Source organism: Scyliorhinus torazame, chromosome 8 (genome assembly GCF_047496885.1).
Source record: "Scyliorhinus torazame isolate Kashiwa2021f chromosome 8, sScyTor2.1, whole genome shotgun sequence".
NCBI classification, from domain to species: domain Eukaryota; kingdom Metazoa; phylum Chordata; class Chondrichthyes; order Carcharhiniformes; family Scyliorhinidae; genus Scyliorhinus; species Scyliorhinus torazame.
The window spans coordinates 229,777,235-229,797,568 of NC_092714.1; positions in this window are offsets into that span (position 1 = coordinate 229,777,235).

Consider the following 20,334-nt stretch of genomic DNA (forward strand, 5'->3'; position numbering starts at 1 on the left):
GGGGCAGGTGTGACCTGTATAAGATGGACGGGTTGCATCTAAACCGGAGAGGCATAAATATCCTGGCCGCGAGGTTTGCTAGTGTCACACGGGAGGGTTTAAACTAGTATGGCAGGGGGGTGGGCACGGGAGCAATAGGTCAGAAGGTGAGAGCATTGAGGGAGAACTAAGGAATAGGGACAGTGTGGCTCTGAGGCAGAGCAGACGGGGAAAAGTTGCTGAACACAGCGGGTCTGGTGGCCTGAAGTGCATATGTTTTAATGCAAGGAGCATTACGGGTAAGGCAGATGAACTTAGAGCTTGGATTACTACTTGGAACTATGATGTTGTTGCCATTACAGAGACCTGGTTGAGGGAAGGGCAGGATTGGCAGCTAAACGTTCCAGGAGTTAGATGTTTCAGGCGGGATAGAGGGGGATGTAAAAGGGGAGGCGGAGTTGCGCTACTTGTTCGGGAGAATATCACAGCTATACTGCGAGAGGACACCTCAGAGGGCAGTGAGGCTATATGGGTAGAGATCAGGAATAAGAAGGGTGCAGTCACAATGTTGGGGGTATACTACAGGCCTCCCAACAGCCAGCGGGAGATAGAGGAGCAGATAGGTAGACAGATTTTGGAAAAGAGTAAAAACAACAGGGTTGTGGTGATGGGAGACTTCAACTTCCCCAATATTGACTGGGACTCACTTAGTGCCAGGGGCTTAGACGGGGCGGAGTTTGTAAGGAGCATCCAGGAGGGCTTCTTAAAACAATATGTAAACAGTCCAACTAGGGAAGGGGCAGTACTGGACCTGGTATTGGGGAATGAGCCCGGCCAGGTGTTGGTGTTTCAGTAGGGGAGCATTTCGGTAACAGTGACCACAATTCAGTAAGTTTTAAAGTGCTGGTGGACAAGGATAAGAGTGGTCCGAGGATGAATGTGCTAAATTGGGGGAAGGCTAATTATAACAATATTAGGCGGGAACTGAAGAACATAGATTGGGGGCGGATGTTTGAGGGCAAATCAACATCTGACATGTGGGAGGCTTTCAAGTGTCAGTTGAAAGGAATACAGGACAGGCATGTTCCTGTGAGGAAGAAAGATAAATACGGCAATTTTCGGGAACCTTGGATGACGAGTGATATTGTAGGCCTCGTCAAAAAGAAAAAGGAGGCATTTGTCAGGGCTAAAAGGCTGGGAACAGACAAAGCCTGTGTGGCATATAAGGAAAGTAGGAAGGAACTTAAGCAAGGAGTCAGGAGGGCTAGAAGGGGGTCATGAAAAGTCATTGGCAAATAGGGTTAAGGAAAATCCCAAGGCTTTTTACACGTACATAAAAAGCAAGAGGGTAGCCAGGGAAAGGGTTGGCCCACTGAAGGAAAGGCAAGGGAATCTATGTGTGGAGCCAGAGGAAATGGGCGAGGTACTAAATGAATACTTTGCATCAGTATTCACCAAAGAGAAGGAATTGGTAGATGTTGAGTCTGGAGAAGGGGGTGTAGATAGCCTGGGTCACATTGTGATCCAAAAAGACGAGGTGTTGGGTGTCTTAAAAAATATTAAGGTAGATAAGTCCCCAGGGCCTGATGGGATCTACCCCAGAATACTGAAGGAGGCTGGAGAGGAAATTGCTGAGGCCTTGACAGAAATCTTTGGATCCTCGCTGTCTTCAGGGGATGTCCCGGAGGACTGGAGAATAGCCAATGTTGTTCCTCTGTTTAAGAAGGGTAGCAAGGATAATCCCGGGAACTACAGGCCGGTGAGCCTTACTTCAGTGGTAGGGAAATTACTGGAGAGAATTCTTCGAGACAGGATCTACTCCCATTTGGAAGCAAATGGACGTATTAGTGAGAGGCAGCACGGTTTTGTGAAGGGGAGGTCGTGTCTCACTAACTTGATAGAGTTTTTCGAGGAGGTCACTAAGATGATTGATGCAGGTAGGGCAGTAGATGTTGTCTATATGGACTTCAGTAAGGCCTTTGACAAGGTCCCTCATGGTAGACTAGTACAAAAGGTGAAGTCACACGGGATCAGGGGTGAACTGGCAAGGTGGATACAGAACTGGCTAGGCCATAGAAGGCAGAGGGTAGCAATGGAGGGATGCTTTTCTAATTGGAGGGCTGTGACCAGTGGTGTTCCACAGGGATCAGTGCTGGGACCTTTGCTCTTTGTCGTATATATAAATGATTTGGAGGAAAATGTAACTGGTCTGATTAGTAAGTTTGCAGACGACACAAAGGTTGGTGGAATTGCGGATAGCGATGAGGACTGTCTGAGGATACAGCAGGATTTAGATTGTCTGGAGACTTGGGCGGAGAGATGGCAGATGGAGTTTAATCCGGACAAATGTGAGGTAATGCATTTTGGAAGGGCTAATGCAGGTAGGAAATATACAGTGAATGGTAGAACCCTCAAGAGTATTGAAAGTCAAAGAGATCTAGGAGTACAGGTCCACAGGTCATTGAAAGGGGCAACACAGGTGGAGAAGGTAGTCAAGAAGGCATACGGCATGCTTGCCTTCATTGGCCGGGGCATTGAGCATAAGAATTGGCAAGTCATGTTGCAGCTGTATAGAACCTTAGTTAGGCCACACTTGGAGTATAGTGTTCAATTCTGGTCGCCACACTACCAGAAGGATGTGGAGGCTTTAGAGAGGGTGCAGAAGAGATTTACCAGAATGTTGCCTGGTATGGAGGGCATAAGCTATGAGGAGCGATTGAATAAACTCGGTTTGTTCTCACTGGAACGAAGGAGGTTGAGGGGCGACCTGATAGAGGTATACAAAATTATGAGGGGCATAGACAGAATTGATAGTCAGAGGCTTTTCCCCAGGGTAGAGGGGTCAATTACTAGGGGGCATAGGTTTAAGGTGAGAGGGGCAAGGTTTAGAGTAGATGTACGAGGCAAGTTTTTTACGCAGAGGGTAGTGGGTGCCTGGAACTCACTACCGGAGGAGGTAGTGGAAGCAGGGACGATAGGGACATTTAAGGGGCATCTTGACAAATATATGAATAGGATGGGAATAGAAGGATACGGACCCAGGAAATGTAGAAGATTGTAGTTTAGTCAGGCAGTATGGTCGGCACGGGCTTGGAGGGCCGAAGGGCCTGTTCCTGTGCTGTATATTTCTTTGTTCTTTGTTGTTCTTAAATTCATGAGGCCTATTTTGTTTTTGTGCCCTGGGTGGACGCCTAAAACAGGCATCAGATTCCTTTCACAGGCAAATTACCAGCCTAAAGCCTTTTAAAGGACCCCTTTGACAAATTGAGCAAGTATCCTTCAGCGTGCCCCCTTGGTCAAAACCAAGGAAAAGAAAGAAAACTAAAGCATTTATCCGGTGCTTTTCATGGCCACCGAATGTCTCAAAGCGCTTTCCAGCCAATGACATATTTTATGAAATGCAGCCATTGTTGTAATGTAGTAAATGCGACAGCTACTCCCACAAGTAAAATCCCACAAACAACAGTGTGATAACAAGCAGATAATCTGTTTTATTTTCTGATGGTGATTGAGGGATAAATGTTGGCTGGATGAAACTGAAATTTGACACAGTCCCATTGGCTGCTCTCCACTTTGAGAGAGAAAGCTGACTGGTGGTGATTTAACCTGTGGGTCACTACTCCTCAGGCGAGGGACAAGGTTGAGAAGGTGTTTGTGGTAACCTCAGTCGGTACAGGAATTGAACCCATGCTGTTGGCGTCGCTCTTGCATCACACCCCATCCGTTCAGCCAATTGAGCTAACCGACCTCTGGCACACTGGGGATAACTCCCATGCTCAAGAAGGCAAATGGAACTTCAGTTTAATATCCCATCCGAAACATAGTGGGCTGGATAAAAAACGCTGGCGTTTCACTCTTGACTTTCCTTTAAAAAGTCAAGAGCGATTCACTTATCTGCAGGGGGCTAGCAGGGCCCCGGAGTGCTTCTCGCAGCTCTGGCTGCGGATACGGGCACCCTCACTTCCGGTCGGGAGTCCACACATGCGCACAGCGACGGCCTCCAGCGACCGCGCCGTGTGCCATGGTGGACTCAGACCGTGGACTGAAATCAACAATGTAGGCCCCGGCCCGAGTTGGCGCGCGCCCGCGTATCCGAGCCGCCCAACCGCTGCCCCGGCTGCCCATGAGGCCCCCCCCACAGTGCTCGATCCCCCCCGCCCCCCCCACCAGGACGGCCGTGACTGAGTCCGCAGCCGCCACCCAAGGTTCCCAACTGGCAATACGTGGTTAGAAGCACGCCGTCGGGAACTTGGTCAGTTTTGCCTGGAGAATTGCTGGGGTGAACTCTGTCAATGGCCCCCCAGCCGCGCCGTGTAATCAGCGCGCGAGCGATTCTCTGGGGAACGGAGAATCGCGGGAGCTGCGCCAGGCACGATTCCCACATAAACATCGATTCTCCACCCCTGCGCCAAATGCGATTTCGGCGCTGGGCTGCGGAGAATCCTTCCCAGCGCCTCTGACAGTGCAATGCTCCCTCAGTGCTGCAGTGCGGTGTCAACCTCCATCTTAATTTTCTTTCCCCGAAAGACGATTCTGTGATGACAGAAAGAATGCTCCCATGACCCATTTCAAAGGGTTCTTGATCAACTTCCGCCCCCATCATTGCCTTCTTTAGCCACTTCAAAGGGCACACCTGCAAGGACGTCAGGGCTTTGGGGGGGGGGGGGGGGGGGGGGGGCGCGAATGTTGGGAAACCCACATGATCACTGTCAAAATTTAAATCAGGCTTCCAATTGCAAGGCTAATGAAATATCCTGCCTCCCCAGAATGGGCCACTCGCAATACACAAAACCAGCCAGCATAAAAACAGCAATGGCTACATTTACGGCCATTCCCTATTTTAACATTTTTAACTCCACCCCACCCTCCGAACACTGTCCCACTCCTCATGGGGGCAGAGCGTAGCATTGAGTTCATTGTTTTTGAATTTTCAGCAAAATTAATCAATGTACTTGCTCTTTTTGCATCATAAATTTACCCTTCAAATATTTTAGATGAAAGGGGAAATCTATTTTGAGATGCACCCAATTTACATATGTAATTATTTAAGGAAAATTAGCATAATTGAGAAGTACATTATCCTTAGTGGCATAATAAGTGCATCTGTCAAGTTCTGCAAAGATAGGAGTTTTTCATTTCTGAATTATAACCAAAAAATGTTTAATTGTCATTGCCCTTCTTCATTTTAATATTTTATGCTGTTCCACAAGGTAAAAAGACACAAGTTCCTAAGATAACAGAATGAGGAAGATTCACACTCACAGTTTTAAAGGTTCATGCAGAAAAAGCGGGTAGAAGGGTGAATCCAACATTCTTGGCGAGGATTGTACAAGTTCTTCACTGGTCAATAGACAAATTTGGAGGAGTTGCCTTAAATCCAGAGATTTATAAATAAAACTGCAGAAAGCAATGCACAGGCTAATACATTGCACTGCACAATACCATCCAGTCCAATTAACATATTCATACAATGCCCTTTCTAAAGCATGAATTATTTATACACTTAGCCTACTGTATAACTACAGGTCATTGACTAAATTACAGTCCAATTCAACTAATTATCATAATGAGCCACACCTGCTTTTCTCTTCAATTGAATTTCACATTGTTACTTCCACTGACTCCTGCTTTCAGATAAAACAACGTAACATTTTCTAGAATTTTGGGAACATTCCCTTCATTTGTCAGTAATAAAATAAACCATTTGTACCCAAATAAAAATTGATTTTGCATATAGAAAGCAGGAGTTATTAAAAATTAAGTTTCATGTTCCTGTCACAAGCCAATAAATTCTACAGGATCTATTGATCAAAATTATAGTCAAATCGTACGTATAAATCTAGTTTAGTTTTCCCAGAATTTTCAGAAAATCTGGCTGCAAGCCCAGTAACAAACTCAACAAAAAAGCTCTGGCGGCACAGTGGTTACCGCTGCTGCCTCACCATGCCACAGATCCGTGTTCGATTCCCACCTCAGGTATTGTGTGGAGTTTGCACATTCTTCCCGTGTCTGCGTGGGTCTCCTCCGTGTGCTCCGGTTTCCTCCTACAGTTCGAAGATGTGTAGGTAAGGCAGATTGGGTATGCTGAATTGCCCCTAGGTGGGATTACGGAGATAGGGTGGGGGATTGGGCCTAGGAGGAGTGCTCTTTAGAGGGCCGAATGGCCTCCATATGCACTGTAGGGATTCTATGATTCTATAATTTAACGTAGAAGTAACAGAGTTGTTGTCATGGGTGACTTCAACTTCCCTAATATTGACTGGAGCCTCCTTAGTGCAAATGGTTTGGATGGAGCAGATTTTGTCAGGTGTATACAGGAAGGATTCCTGACTCAATATGTAGATAGGCCGACTAGGGGGGAGGCCATATTGGACTTGGTGCTCGGCAACGAACCAGGCCAGGTGTCAGATGTCTCAGTGGGAGAGCATTTCGGTGACAGTGACCACAACTCCTTGACCTTTACCATAGTCAAAGAGAGGGAAAGAAACAGACAGTCTGGGAAGGTATTTAATTGGGGGAGGGGAAATTATGCTCCTATTAGACAGGAGCTGAGGAGCATAAAGTGGAAACAATTGTTCTTGGGGAAATGCACAACAGTAATGTGGGGGTTGTTTAAGGAGCACTTGCTGCGAGTGCTGGATAGTTTTGTCCCACTGAGACGAGGAAGGAATGGTAAGGTGAAGGAGCCTTGGATGACAAGAGTAGTGGAGCTTCTAGTCAAGAGGAAGGAGGAAGCTTACGTAAGGTTGAGGAAGCAAGGATCTGACTCGGCTCTAGAGGTAGCCAGGAAGGAACTCAAAAACGGACTGAGGAGAGCTAGAAGGGGACATGAAAAAGCCCTGGCAGGAAGGATTAGGGAAAACCCCAAGGAGTTCTACACATGTGAGAAATAAGAGGATGATCAGAGTGAGAGTAGGGCCGATCAGGGATAGTGGAGGGAACTTGTGCCTAGAGTCTGAGGAGATGGGGGAGGCCATAAATGAATATTTTGCTTCAGTATTCACTAGAGAGAGGGACCTTGTTGCTCATGAGAACATGTGAACCAGGTTAATAGACTCAAACAGGTTGATATTAAGAAGGAGGATGTGCTGGAAATTTTGAAAAACATCAGGATAGATAAGTCCCACGGGCCTGACAGGATATACCCAAGGTTACTGCGGGAAGCGAGGGAGGAGATTGCTGCACCGTTGGCAATGATCTTTGCCACCTCACTTTCCACTGGAGTAGTACCGGATGATTGGAGGGAGACAAATGTTATTCCCCTGTTCAAGAGAGGGAATAGGGAAATCCCTGGGAATTACAGACCCATCAGTCTTACATCTGTGGTGAGCAAAATATAGGAAAGGATTCTGAGAGATAGGATTTATGATTATTTAGAAAAACATAGTTTGATTAAAGATAGTCAGCATGGCTTTGTGAGGGACAGGGCATGCCTCACAAGCCTCATTGAATTCTTTGAGGATGGGACGAGACACATTGATGAAGATCAGGCTGTGGATGTGGTGTATATGGATTTCAGTAAGGCATTTGATAAGGTTCCCCATGGTAGGCTCATTCAGAGAGTTAGGGGGCATGGGATATAAGGAAATTTGGCTGTCTGGATACAGAATTGGCTGGCCGAAAGAAGACAGTGAGTGATAGTGGATGGAAAGTATTCCGCCTGGAGGTCGGTGACCAATGGTGTCCCGCAAGGATCTGATTTGGGACCTCTGCTCTTTGTGGTTTTTATTATAAATGACTTGGATGAGGAAGTGGAAGGGTGGGTTAGTAAGTTTGCCGATGACAGAAAGGTTGGGGGAGTTATAAATAGTGCTGAGGGTTGTTGCAGGTTACAACAGGACATTGACAGGATGCAGAGCTGGGCTGAGAAATGGCAGATGGAGTTCAACCTTGATAAATGTGAAGTAATTCATTTTGGAAGGTCGAATTTGAATGCTGAACACAGGGTTAAAGGCAGGATTCTCGGAAATGTGGAGGAACAGAGGGATCTTGGGGTCCACGTACATAGATCCTCAAAGTTGCCACCCAGATTGATAGGGTTATTAAGAAGGCGTATGGTGTGTTCGCTTTCATTAACAGGGGGATTGAGTTTAAGAGCCGCGAGGTTTTGCTGCAGCTTTATAAAACCCTAGTTAGACCACACTTGGAATATTGTGTCCAGTTCTGGTTGCCTCATTATAGGAAGGATGTGGCTGCTTTGGAGAGGGTGCAGAGATTTACCAGGATGCTGCCTGGACTGGAGGGCATGTCTTTTGAAGAAAGGTTGAGGGAGCTAGGGCTTTTTTCACTGGAGCAAAGAAGGCAGAGAGGTGACTTGATTGAGGTGTACAAGGTGATGAGAGGCATGGATAGAGTGGATAGCCAGAGACTTTTCCCCAGGGTGGAAATGGTTGTCACGAGGGGACATAATTTTAAGGTGATTAGGGGAGATGAAAAAATGAAATGAAATGAAATGAAAATCGCTTATTGTCACAAGTAGGCTTCAAATGAAGTTACTGTGAAAAGCCCCTAGTCGCCACATTCCGGCGCCTGTTCAGGGAGGCTGTTACTCTGTGATGTCAGAGGTAGGTTCTTTACAGAGTGGTGGGTGTGTGGAATGCACTGCCAGCAGAGGTGGTGGAGTTAGTGTCATTAGGGACATTTAAGCGACTCTTAGACAGGCACGTGGACAGCAGTAAATTGAAGGGGAGTAGGTTAGGTTGATCTTAGATTAGGATGAATGGTTGGCACAACATTGTGTGCTGAAGGGCCTGTACTGTGCTGTACTGTTCTATGTTCTATGTATGTCAAATAGAAAGACAAATTCCTGACCATGTGCCCACATGGTTGTAGCAGCCTTCTGTCTCACAAGCTGGTGGTTTGTGCCACAGTAGTCAACTCTGTGATAAACATTGCTTGGGGGAGCTCATGAGCCCCACACTGGCATGGCAATCTCTACTGCACTTTCTGCAGAGGTTGACAGTGGGTTATGAGGCCCACGATTCACTGGCTGCTGTTCTCTCTGGGCTCTCTTCGCAGCCAGCTGAGCTTTTTATTTCTGCTCGCCTCTTCCAATGCCCATCCAAACAGTCAGCTCCAGAGGTCACAGTGGTCAGAAACTGTCTCCCAGCTATCAGCGTCAATATCCACCATCCTCATATCTTGCTTTTTGGGGTTCTTGTAGCAGAGATATGGATGCCCAGGAGGTTGTGTCCCAGTGATGAAATCACTGTACAGCATATGGCCATCATCCATCTGATGAATGTTGCCTAGCCAGTGCAGACATTCATTGGCTTAACAATGAGTGTATGCAAATAGAAGTAGTATACATCAGGACCTCTGAGCTGGTGACCTTGTCCTGCCAAGAGTTGCTGAGAATACATCTTAGATTTGAGATAACAATGATTATCAAAGATTATTCGGCCTTTCCTCCTGCCTAGATAAGCTGTTGAGGTCTCACTACTCTACAGGAGTGGGCTGAGGACCCAGGCTTAGTAGATTCAGTGTTCTCAATTAGGTTGCTGCCGTTCCACACTCTCTTACTCAGCTGAGACATAGCTGCAGCTTCTGTGATGCATGTGTTGGTTTCAGCATCAAGTGACAGACTGCTGGTGATTGTGGAGCCTAGATATGCGAAGCTATCAACAACCTCCAGCATCATATTGTCAATGTTGATAGATGGCAATATGGCAACATCTTGGACAATGACATTTGTCTTCCTGATGTGGATGGTCAAATCAAACCCTTTACGGACATGAGAGACTCTGTCCATTGCCCTTGCATGTGACCTTCAGTAAGGAATCTTCGTTCAGCTTCGCCAGCATAAAGCAACTCTAATAAACATTTGCGCGCCTTTCTCGTGGATCTCGGTTGAGCAAGGCTGAACAGCTTTCCATTAGTACTGGTAAGCAAGGAGGCAGCTTCTGTAGGTGACCCGAATGCATATGACAATCGCAAAGAGAAAGATACAGTTTATGAAACACAAACCTCATTTCTCCAAAATTCAGCCACTACCCCAATTTAATATCCGATTACATTTCCAACAGTCTATTTCTAAACGCATCCGAGTCAGAACATTTTGGTAAGCATGTAAATTGACATTGTAGGCAAGCACATTTAACAAGACAGCCCAATGCATGTGTGTTTCATCTTTACCTCTGACACATAGACTTGTTACCCTCTAACTACTGATTCTATGTTTGTTTTACCCAAATGTCACTTCCTCCAGGTAATTTAGCAGTCTTGGTCCAATAAGGTGCAGCGCCTTTTATTCATTATCAACATAGCGCAATCACTGCCAGCTTGGGAGTGCTCTTACATTGAGTCAAAATGTGCAGATTCAAGCTTGACTTAGTCCCATTAGTAAATTATCTAGTCTAAAATTGACTGTAGTGTGGAAAGAATGCTGTACTGTCAGGGATAGCTCATGTCTGGCAAAATGAAAAATAAAGGACTTGCTGTGTGCTTTCGTTGTTCAGGTAGATGTAAAGGATCCCATGGCACTCTTCACAGAAGAGGCAAACGTTTTGGCATTCTGGCCAACATTGCTCCCTCAGCTAACTCTACCAACATCTCATTAGAAGCATGTAAATTGCTATCATGTTTACCTACATAAAAGTGGGTGTACTCCATACGTAATTCATTGGTGCTTCGGAAAAACGCAAGTCCTATCTTAATTAGGTGCAGTCAAAGTTAATATGCTCATTATTGTAAAATTTGTTTAATTAAGTGGTAACTGTTGTCCACTGTCTCAAATTTGCATATTCACTAAAAAGTATTGTAATCATAACATTAGTTAGTTGTGATGTACCTTCAATTACCACGAGACGAGAATGGTGGAACAATCGAGGCTTTATTGAACAAGATGTTGTGCCTCCTGTAGCTGGAACCAGAATGGCTGCAGCGCAGGAGAGCACACACTTTTATACGCCGCCTGCTGGGCGGAGCCAGCAGGCAGGGATTTACCGTCGTACCTGTAATATATGGGCAGTGCCGTAATACATACAATATACCACTAGTGGTGTTTACCACATTCACCCCCTGTTAAAGAAAGAGTCCGGTGGGGATGATGGAAACATTACAAATTAAGTCTGTCGGGGGCTTTGCCCCTCCGCCGCGATCGCCTCAGTCCTGGTGGTGATGTGGGTACCGACGTGGTCACCTGCGACTCCGGGAGCGTGTTGTCCTTGTCTTCGTCACCACTGAGTGAAACCAGTGGGAGGACGGATCCTGCTGGGGTGGGAGCTGTGGTGAGGTTCGCTGGAGGGAGGGTGAGTGGCGCAAGGGTGAATGAGGCAACCGGGGGGGGGGGGGGGGAGCGGTGTCAGGTCGGGGGTCATGGGTGGGGACCCAGCGGGTGCCAGGTCCCGGAGGGATACGGTGTCTTGACGCCCGTTGGGGTGTGCCACATAGGAGTACTGCGGGTTTGCATGTAGGAGGTGGACTTTCTCGACTAGGGGGTCCGATTTATGGCTCCGCACATGCTTCCGGAGGAGGACAGGTCTAGGAACTGTCAGCCATGTTGGGAGCGAGACCCCGGAGGTGGACCTCCTGGGGAAGGCAAACACAAGTTCATGAGGGGATCTCATTAGTGGCGGTTCAGAGGAGCGACCGGATGGAGTGGAGCGCGTCGGGGAGGACCTGTGCCAGCGGAGACCGGGAGATTTTTAGACCGCAGTGCCAGCAGGACGGCCTTCCAGACCGTCCCATTCTCCCTCTCCACCTACCAGTTTCTCCGGGGGTTGTAGCTAGTCGTCCTGCTCGAGGCGATGCCCTTGCTGAGCAGGAACTGATGCAGCTCATCGCTCATGAAAGAGGATCACCGATCGCTGTGGATGTAGGTGGCGCAACCGAACAGAATGAACATGCTGTGCAGGGCTTTAATTACCGTGGCAGAAGTCATGTTGGGGCATGGGATGGCGAAGGGGAACCAGGAGTACTCATCAATAATGTTGAGGAAGTACACGTTGCGGTCGGTGGAAGGGAGGGGCCTTTGAAGTCCATGCTGCGGCGTTCAAAGGGGCGGGAGGCCTTCACCAGGTGTGCTTTATCTGGCCGGTAGAAGTGCGGCTTGCACTCTACGCAGACTTGGCAGTCTCTGGTGACGGTCCTGACCACCTCAATGGAGTAGGGCAGGTTGCGGGCCTTGACAAAATGGAAGAACCGGGTGACCCCCAGGTGGCAGAGGTCATTATGGAGAGCCCAGAGTCGGTCCACTTGTGCGCTGGCACATGTACCGCAGGATAGGGCATCTGGGGGCTCATTGAGCTTCCCCGGGCGATACAAGATCTCATGGTTATAGGTGGAGGGCTCGATCCTCCACCTCAAGATCTCGTCATTTTTGATCTTGCCCCGCTGTGTATTATTAAACATGAAGGCAACCGACCGTTGGTCAGTGAGGAGAGTGAATCTCCTGCTGGCCGTGTAATGCCTCCAATGCCACACAGCTTCCACAATGGCTTGGGCCTCCTTCTCGACAGAGGAGTGCCGGATTTCAGAGGCATGGAGGGTGCGGGAAAAGAAAGCCACGGGCCTGCCCACCTTGTTGAGGGTGGCGGCCAGAGCCACGTCCGATGCATCGCTCTCCACTTGGAAGGGGAGGGACTCGTCGACCGCGTGCATCATGGCCTTGGCGATGGCCACCTTGATGTGGTTGAAGGCCCGGTGGGCCTCAGCCATCAGGGGAAAAACTGTGGACGTGATGAATGGGCAGGCCTTGTCCACATAATTAGGGACCCACTGGGCGTAATATGAGAAAAACCCCAGGCAACGTTTCAGGGCCTTGGGGCAGTGGGGGAGAGGGAGTTCCAGGAGGGGGCATGTGCGGTCGGGATCGGGCTCGAGGACTCCATTTTCCACTACATAGCCAAGGATGGCTAAGCGGTTGGTGCGGAAGGCGCATTTCTCCTTATTGTAGGTGAGGTTAAGGAGTTTGGCGGTATGGAGGAATTTTTGGAGGTTTGCGTCGTGATCCTGCTGATCGTGGCCGCGGATGGTGACGTTATCTAGGAACGTGAAGGTGGCCCGCAGCCCGTACTGGTGAACCATTCGGTCCATCTCTCGCTGGAAGACCAAGACCCCGAAGGGAACCGTAAGGAAGTGATAGAGGCGGCCATCTGCTTCGAATGTAGTGTATTGGTGGTCCTCCGGGTGGATGGGGAGCTTGTGGTAGGCGGACTTCAAGTCTACTGTGGAAAAGACTCGATACTGCGTAATCTGATTGACCATGTCAGATATACGTGGGAGGGGGTACGCGTCGAGCTGCGCGTACCGAGTGATGGTCTGTCTGTAGTCAATGACCATCCTGTGCTTCTCCCCAGTTTTTACTACCACTACTTGAGCTCTCCAGGGGCTGTTGCTGGCCTCGATGATCCCCTCCCGCAGAAGCCGTTGGACATTCGACCTGATGAAGGTCCTGTCCTGGGCACTGTACCGTCTGCTCCTGGTGGCAACGGGTTTGCAATCCGGGGTGAGGTTCGCAAACAGGGAAGGTGGATCGACCTTAAGAGTCATGAGGCTGCAGACGGTGAGGGGCAGGGGGGGGGGGGGGGGGGGGGCAGGGGTCTGCGGAATTTCAAAGTCAGGCTTTGGAGATGGCACTGAAAATCCAGGCCAAGCAACAGGGCAGCGCAGAGGTGGGGGAGGACGTAGAGCCGGAAGTTGCTGAACCCTACGCCCTGGACGGTGAGGGTCGTGATACAGTACCCCCGGATTTCAACAGAATGGGATCCGGAGGCCAGGGAGACAGGGAGACTTTCTGGGTGGCGGGGTGTACCGGGAGGGAGCAGCGCCTTACCGTAGTGGGGTGGTTGAAACTCTCTGTGCTCCCGGAGTCAAAGAGGCAGGTCATCTCGTGTCCATTGGTCGTCACCATCGTTGTGGCGGTTGCGAGGTTGCGGGGCCGAGACTGGTCCAGGGTGATGGAGGCGAGCTGCAGAAGATGCTGGGAGGTCCCGGGCTGATCAGCGGTGGCAGAGGTAGCAGTAGGCGGCGAGTGGCCAGATGAGCAGGGGGCCTGAGGCACGGTCCAAAATGCCGCCGAAGATCACGGCATCCATGGGGCGCACATGGCATGAGGTAAACATTTCTCGACCAGAAGATTCAAAAGATTTTCTGATGACAGTCGTAAAAATATGATTCAATCCATTGATTCTGACACTTGAGGAATATCTTGCCAGCGTGAGAAGATATTCTCAACACGGTTTTAGCATTGTTTAGAGTTTGCACTAACATCCACAACATGTACGTGACAATTAGCCCAGCCCCTGGTTGTTCTGAAGAAACATGAAACCATGAAGACAAGGGGCGCGATTCTCCCCTACCCGGCGGGGCGGGGGTTCCAGCGTAATGGAGTGGCGGGAACCACTCCGGCGTCGGGCCGCCTCAAAGGTGCGTAAGTCTCCGCACCTTTAGGGGCCAAGCCCTCACCTTAAGGGGCTAGGCCCGCGCCGGAGGGGTTTCCGCTCCGCCAGCTGGCGGGAAAGGCCTTTGGCGCCACGCCAGCCGGCGGCGAAAGGTCTTCACCGGGCGACACATGCGCGGGAGCGTCAGCGGCTGCCGACGTCATCCCCGCGCATGTGCATGGGAGGGGGTCTCTTCCGCCTTCGCCATACTGAAGACCATGGCGAAGGCGGAAGAAAAAGAGTGTCCCCACGGCAAGGCCCGCCCGCGGATCGGTGGGCCCCGATCGCGGGCCAGGCCACCGTGGGGGCACCCCCCGGGGCCAGATCGCCCCGCGCCCCCCCACAGGACCCCGGAGCCTGCCCGCGCCGCCTTTTCCCGCCGTTCAAAAGGTGGTTTAATCCGCGCCGGCGGGAGACGGTTGACAGATGCGAGACTTCGGCCCAGCGCGGGCCGGAGATCGTCGGGGATGGGCCCGCCGACTGGCGCGGCGCGATTCCCGCCCCCGCCAACCGGCGCGGCGCGATTCCAGCCCCCGGTGGGGGGTCGGAGAATTGCGCCCAAGGTGTGTGTATTTTACCAGGCAAATGTGAGAGGCTATACGTGTCTCAGCAGCCGACTGCACAATTTCCATTGGAATGAATGGAGATAAAAATATCAGGTGGTTTCTATATTGGGAGAGGTGGGGGATGATCCATAATTCTACTTTTACATCAAGGCAACAAGCTAAAAATCTACTCTGATAGCTCAGGTTTACATTTAAGTAAAAGCTATGTATAAATTGGAGAGGGTGAAATTCGCCTTGAGTGGTACAAGGGTTCTTTAGGCAGTGGCAACCGTTCTTAGACTTTCTGGCAGAACGATAGACATTGGTCAATGGCAGCAGCAGCTCGGGGGGGGTGTGGGGGTTTACTTTATTTTTGTTTATGTTACTTACACTGGAGAGTTTGAGGGGGTGTATACACCTGCTGTGTTAAGTCGGGGTGTTAATGTTAATTTATTATTTATGTACAGGGGGAGGGATTTGGGGGTTGCTTTTTTAGATAGTGTTTTGTACTTAACCCTGTTGGGTTCTTTTTTTTCTCATTTTGTTATTGATAATTTATGAAAACCTGTAATAAAAATTATTTAAAAAAAAAAATTAAATGCTATGTGGGTTCAATTACCTCTTCCTAAAGGACAATTTCTTTCACAAATCACACTATATCAGAATCCCAGTGCAGAAGAGGCCCTTCGGCCCATTGAGTGTGCACCGACACATGAAAAACACCTGACCTACCGACCGAATCCCCATTTGCCAGAACTTGGACCATAGCCTTGAATGTTATGGCGTGCCAAGTGCTCATCCAGGTACTTTTCGAAGGATGTGAGGCAATCCGCCTCTACCACCCTCCCAGGCTCTGCATTCCAGACCGTCACCACCCTCTGGGTAAAAAGACTTTTCCTCTTTTCCCCCCTAAACCTTCTGCCCCTCAACTTGAACTTGTGTCTCCTTGTGACCGACCCTTCAACTAAAGGGAACAGCTGCCCCCCATCCACCCTGTCCATGCCCCTTATAATCGTGCACACCATATAAAATTAGGTAATTTGACATTCTGAATTCTCCCTCAGTGTACCTGAACAGGCCCCGGAGTGTGGCGACTAGGGGATTTTCACAGTAACTCCATTGCGGTGTTCCTATTTGTGACAATAATAAAGATTATTATTATTATAAATGTTACTGCAGCAGAAAGAATAATATTAGACAGCCAAAGGCTAATGGGGTCTATAGGTGGTCGAAGGAAATAGACAAGTTATAATAAAAGTTCCTGGATGTGGAGTTTCTAGAGCAATCCTGAAGACTGTTGCTTGCCCCCACCCCCTGTCATGATATTCAGGTAAACATCATAGCACATACATACTGATGGACAGATCAACGGACCAATCAACACACACACACCACAGCCAATCACAGGCAAGAGCATATACAGTACAAAACAGGGAACACGACACTTCCTGAGGATTCCAGCAGGAGACAGCTCAGGGCACAGAGCACATAGCAAGCCACTCAGACATTCACCATGTGCTGAGTGCCACTACAAGATAGTATTAGGAATCAGTCCACAGATTCTAGGGTTATGATCGAACCTCAGTAACCAGTTTACCACTGTAAATAAATGTTAGCAATAAAACTGAGTTGTACCATTCGCAACCGTGTTGGTTCGTCTGTGTAGCAGAGTACCCAACACATCATAGTACCAAGAGTAACTGTGGGACCTACCTACGGATCCTCCGGAATCTGCCATCCTGCGCCATGGACACCGTCAGCACACCGCAGCCGCTACAAGTCGGAAACCTCGGCGTTAATTGGAAGCTGTTCAAACAGCACTTCCAGCTTTTCCTGGAAGCCAACGAAAAGGAGAGCGCTTCGGACACCAGAAAGATCGCCATCCTCCTCACCACCGCAGGTCAACACGCCATCCATGTCTACAACTCCCTGGTGTTTGCGGAAGGTGAGGACAAGACCAAGTACAAGACGGTCCTTCTCAAACTCGACCAACACTTCAACGTCGAGGTCAACGAGTGTTTCGAGAGGTATCTTTTCCAGCAGTGCCTGCAGGGTAAGGATGAGCCCTTTCAATCCTTCCTTCTGCATCACCGTATCCTCACGCAGTTCTGCGGTTACGACACCACCTCCGATTCCATGACTCGGGACCAGGTCGTTTTTGGGGTCACCTCGGGCACCCTACGCCAGCAGCTCTTAAAAATAAAGGGCCTCACCCTAGCCTCCACAATCGAAGCCTGTGTCCTGCATGAAAACACGACTAGCCACTACTCCCAATTTCAGGCGGCCGAATCAGCATGGCAGGGGTCGTACGCGGCCGGATCGGTGTGGCAGGCGTCATACGAGGCCGAACGGGTCCAGGCAATCGAGTTCCTCCCGGTCCACGGCCCGGACGAGGGCGGCCATTTTGTGCGCTTTTCGAGGCCTCCCACGTTTGTGCGTGCCAAAAACAACGTCGACACAGAGGGATGTGATGCGCAGGCGCGCTTGACACAAGACCGAACTGCACATGCGCGGTGGCGCAACGAACGCCATGACGTCACGATGTGCGGCAACTGCGGAGCCGCACATTTAAAGCGGCAGTGTCCCGCAAGAAACCGACAATGCCTCCGCTGTGGCAAGATGGGCCACTACGCTGCCTGCTGTTGAGCAGCTCAACCTGCCAATGTTCCCCAATTCCGACAACCTCGCAGGGACATGCGGACCATTCAGCCTCCTTACTACGAGTCGTGCCCAGACGATATCCAGACCAGTGACACAGACGACCGGGACGCCTTCCGTGTTGCGGTCATTGATGGGAACCGGATGTCTCCAGCCAGGACCCACCAGCCGTTGCAAGTGAACACTGTCAATCCGGGTGATGAATGGTGTGCCACCCTAACGGTCAACCGATCACCGATAACATTCCGTCTGGACACTGGCGCCTCCGCCAACCTCATAGCATGGTCAGCCTTCTACGCCATGAAGGTCAGACCACCAATCCGGCCATCCCGTTGCAAGATGGTTGACTACAATGGGAACGTTATCCCGGCTATGGGATCCTGCCAGCTCCAGGTGACACACAGCGCACACACGGCCACACTCTCATTCGAGATAGTCGGATCATCAAAGGACTCCCTGCTAGGCGCACAGGCATGCAAGGTTCTCCACCTCGTGCAACGAGTCCACGCTCTGTCTCCAGAAGGCCCATCTGACTTCCCGGATGCAGAATTCAGAGCACAGCTCCAATCACTCCTCGCCCACAACCAGGAGGCATTCAAGGGCATGGCAACACTGCCCTACACCTACAGAATTCGGCTCAAACCGGACGCTACCCCGGTCATTCACGTACCTCGCAGGGTCCCAGCGCCACTCAAAGACCGCCTCAAGCAGCAGATGCAGGATCTCTAGGACCAAGGGGTGCTATCCCGGGTCACGCAGCCCACGCCATGGGTCAGCTCCATAGTGTGTGTTAAGAAGCCCTCCGGCGAGCTCCGGATCTGCATTGATCCAAAAGACCTCAACAACAACATAATGAGGGAACACTACCCCATACCCAAACGGGAAGAGATCACGAGCGAAATGGCCCGGGCTAAAATCTTCACAAAACTGGATGCCTCGAAAGGTTTTTGGCAGATCCAACTGGATCAGTCCAGCCGAAAGCTGTGCACCTTCAACACCCCTTTTGGCATGTTCTGGTATAACAGAATGCCATTTGGCATCATCTCGGCATCCGAGGTCTTTCACAGGATCATGGAGCAGATGATGGAGGGCATCGAAGGGGTACGCGTCTACATGGACGAAGTCATCATCTGGTCCACCACACCACAAGAGCACATCAATCGTCTCCAGCGCGTCTTTGCGCGCATACGGGAAAACGGCCTGCGCCTCAACCGAGCCAAGTGTTCTTTCGGCCAAACCGAGCTGATGTTCCTGGGGGACCACATTTCCCGGTCAGGGGTCCGTCCGGATGCAGACAAGGTCAGCGCCATTACAGCCATGCCGCAGCCGGCAGACAAGAAAGCAGTGCTACGCTTCCTAGGCATGGTCAACTTCCTGGGAAAATTCATTCCCAACCTTGCCTCCCACACGACGGCTCTCCGCCACCTCGTCAAGAAGTCCACGGAGTTCCAGTGGCTGCCCACACAACAGAAAGAATGGGAGGAGCACAAAATTAAGCTCACCACAGCCCCGGTATTGGCGTTTTTCGACACATCTCGTGACACTAAAATTTCGACTGATGCCAGCCAGTCCGGTATTGGGGCGGGTCTCCTACAGCGGGATGACACTGCGTCATGGGCCCCGGTCGCCTATGCCTCACGGGCCATGACCCCCACAGAACAGCGCTACGCGCAGATCGAAAAGGAGTGCCTGGGTTTGCTGACCGAAATAGACAAGTTCCATGACTATGTGTATGGTCTCCCCCAGTTTACCGTTGAGACTGACCATCTCCCCCTGGTCAGCATCATAAATAAGGACCTGAATGAGATGACTCCTCGCCTCCAGCGTTGAAGCGCAGGTGGCCTTCACATCGGCAAATCTGCCAGCTGACGACTCCAGTCTGGCCCGTATTCGCCGGGAAACTGCGGCTGACCCCCTTCTACAACGGGTGATGCGCCACATGATGGGTGGGTGGCTCAAAGGGCAGTGCCCGCAGTTCTACAATGCTGTGCATTACTTGGCCGTCATTGATGTTGTCCTTCTAAAGCTGGACCGGATTGTGATTCCGCACAGCATGCACAAGCTGGTCCTCGACCAACTACACGAAGGCCATCTGGGGGTCGAGAAGTGCAGACGGAGGGCCCGAGAGGCGGTATACTGGCCGGGCATCAGTGACGACATTGCCAATATGGTGCTCAACTGCCCCACCTGCCAAAAGTTTCAACCGGCGCAGCCTCCTGAGACGCTTCAGCCCCATGAGCTGGTGACGTCCCCCTGGGCGAAGGTGGGTGTAGACCTTTTTCATGCGCTTGGCAGGGACTACGTAATCGTCATTGATTACTTTTCCAACTATCCAGAGGTCATACGCCTGTACGATTTAACATCGTCCGCTGTCATAAGGGCTTGCAAAGACACGTTCGCTCGCCACGGCATTCCGATTACTGTCATGTCGGACAATGGGCCCTGTTTTGCCAGCCAGGAATGGTCGTCCTTTGCTGCTTCGTATGGCTTCACACACATGACGTCCAGTCCTCTACATTCCCAGTCCAATGGAAAGGCGGCGAAGGGCGTTCACATCGTCAAGCGGCTCCTCTGCAAGGCTGCTGCTGCCGGATCAGATTTCTGCTTAGCCCTGCTTGCCTATCGCTCGGCCCCACTAGCCACTGGCCTCTCACCAGCCCAGCTGTTGATGGGTCGCGCCCTCAGGCCCACTGTGCCATCCATTCTGGTACCCACAACCAACCATGCTCCGGTACTACACAAAATGCAACAGCAGCGCGTTCGTCAGAAGA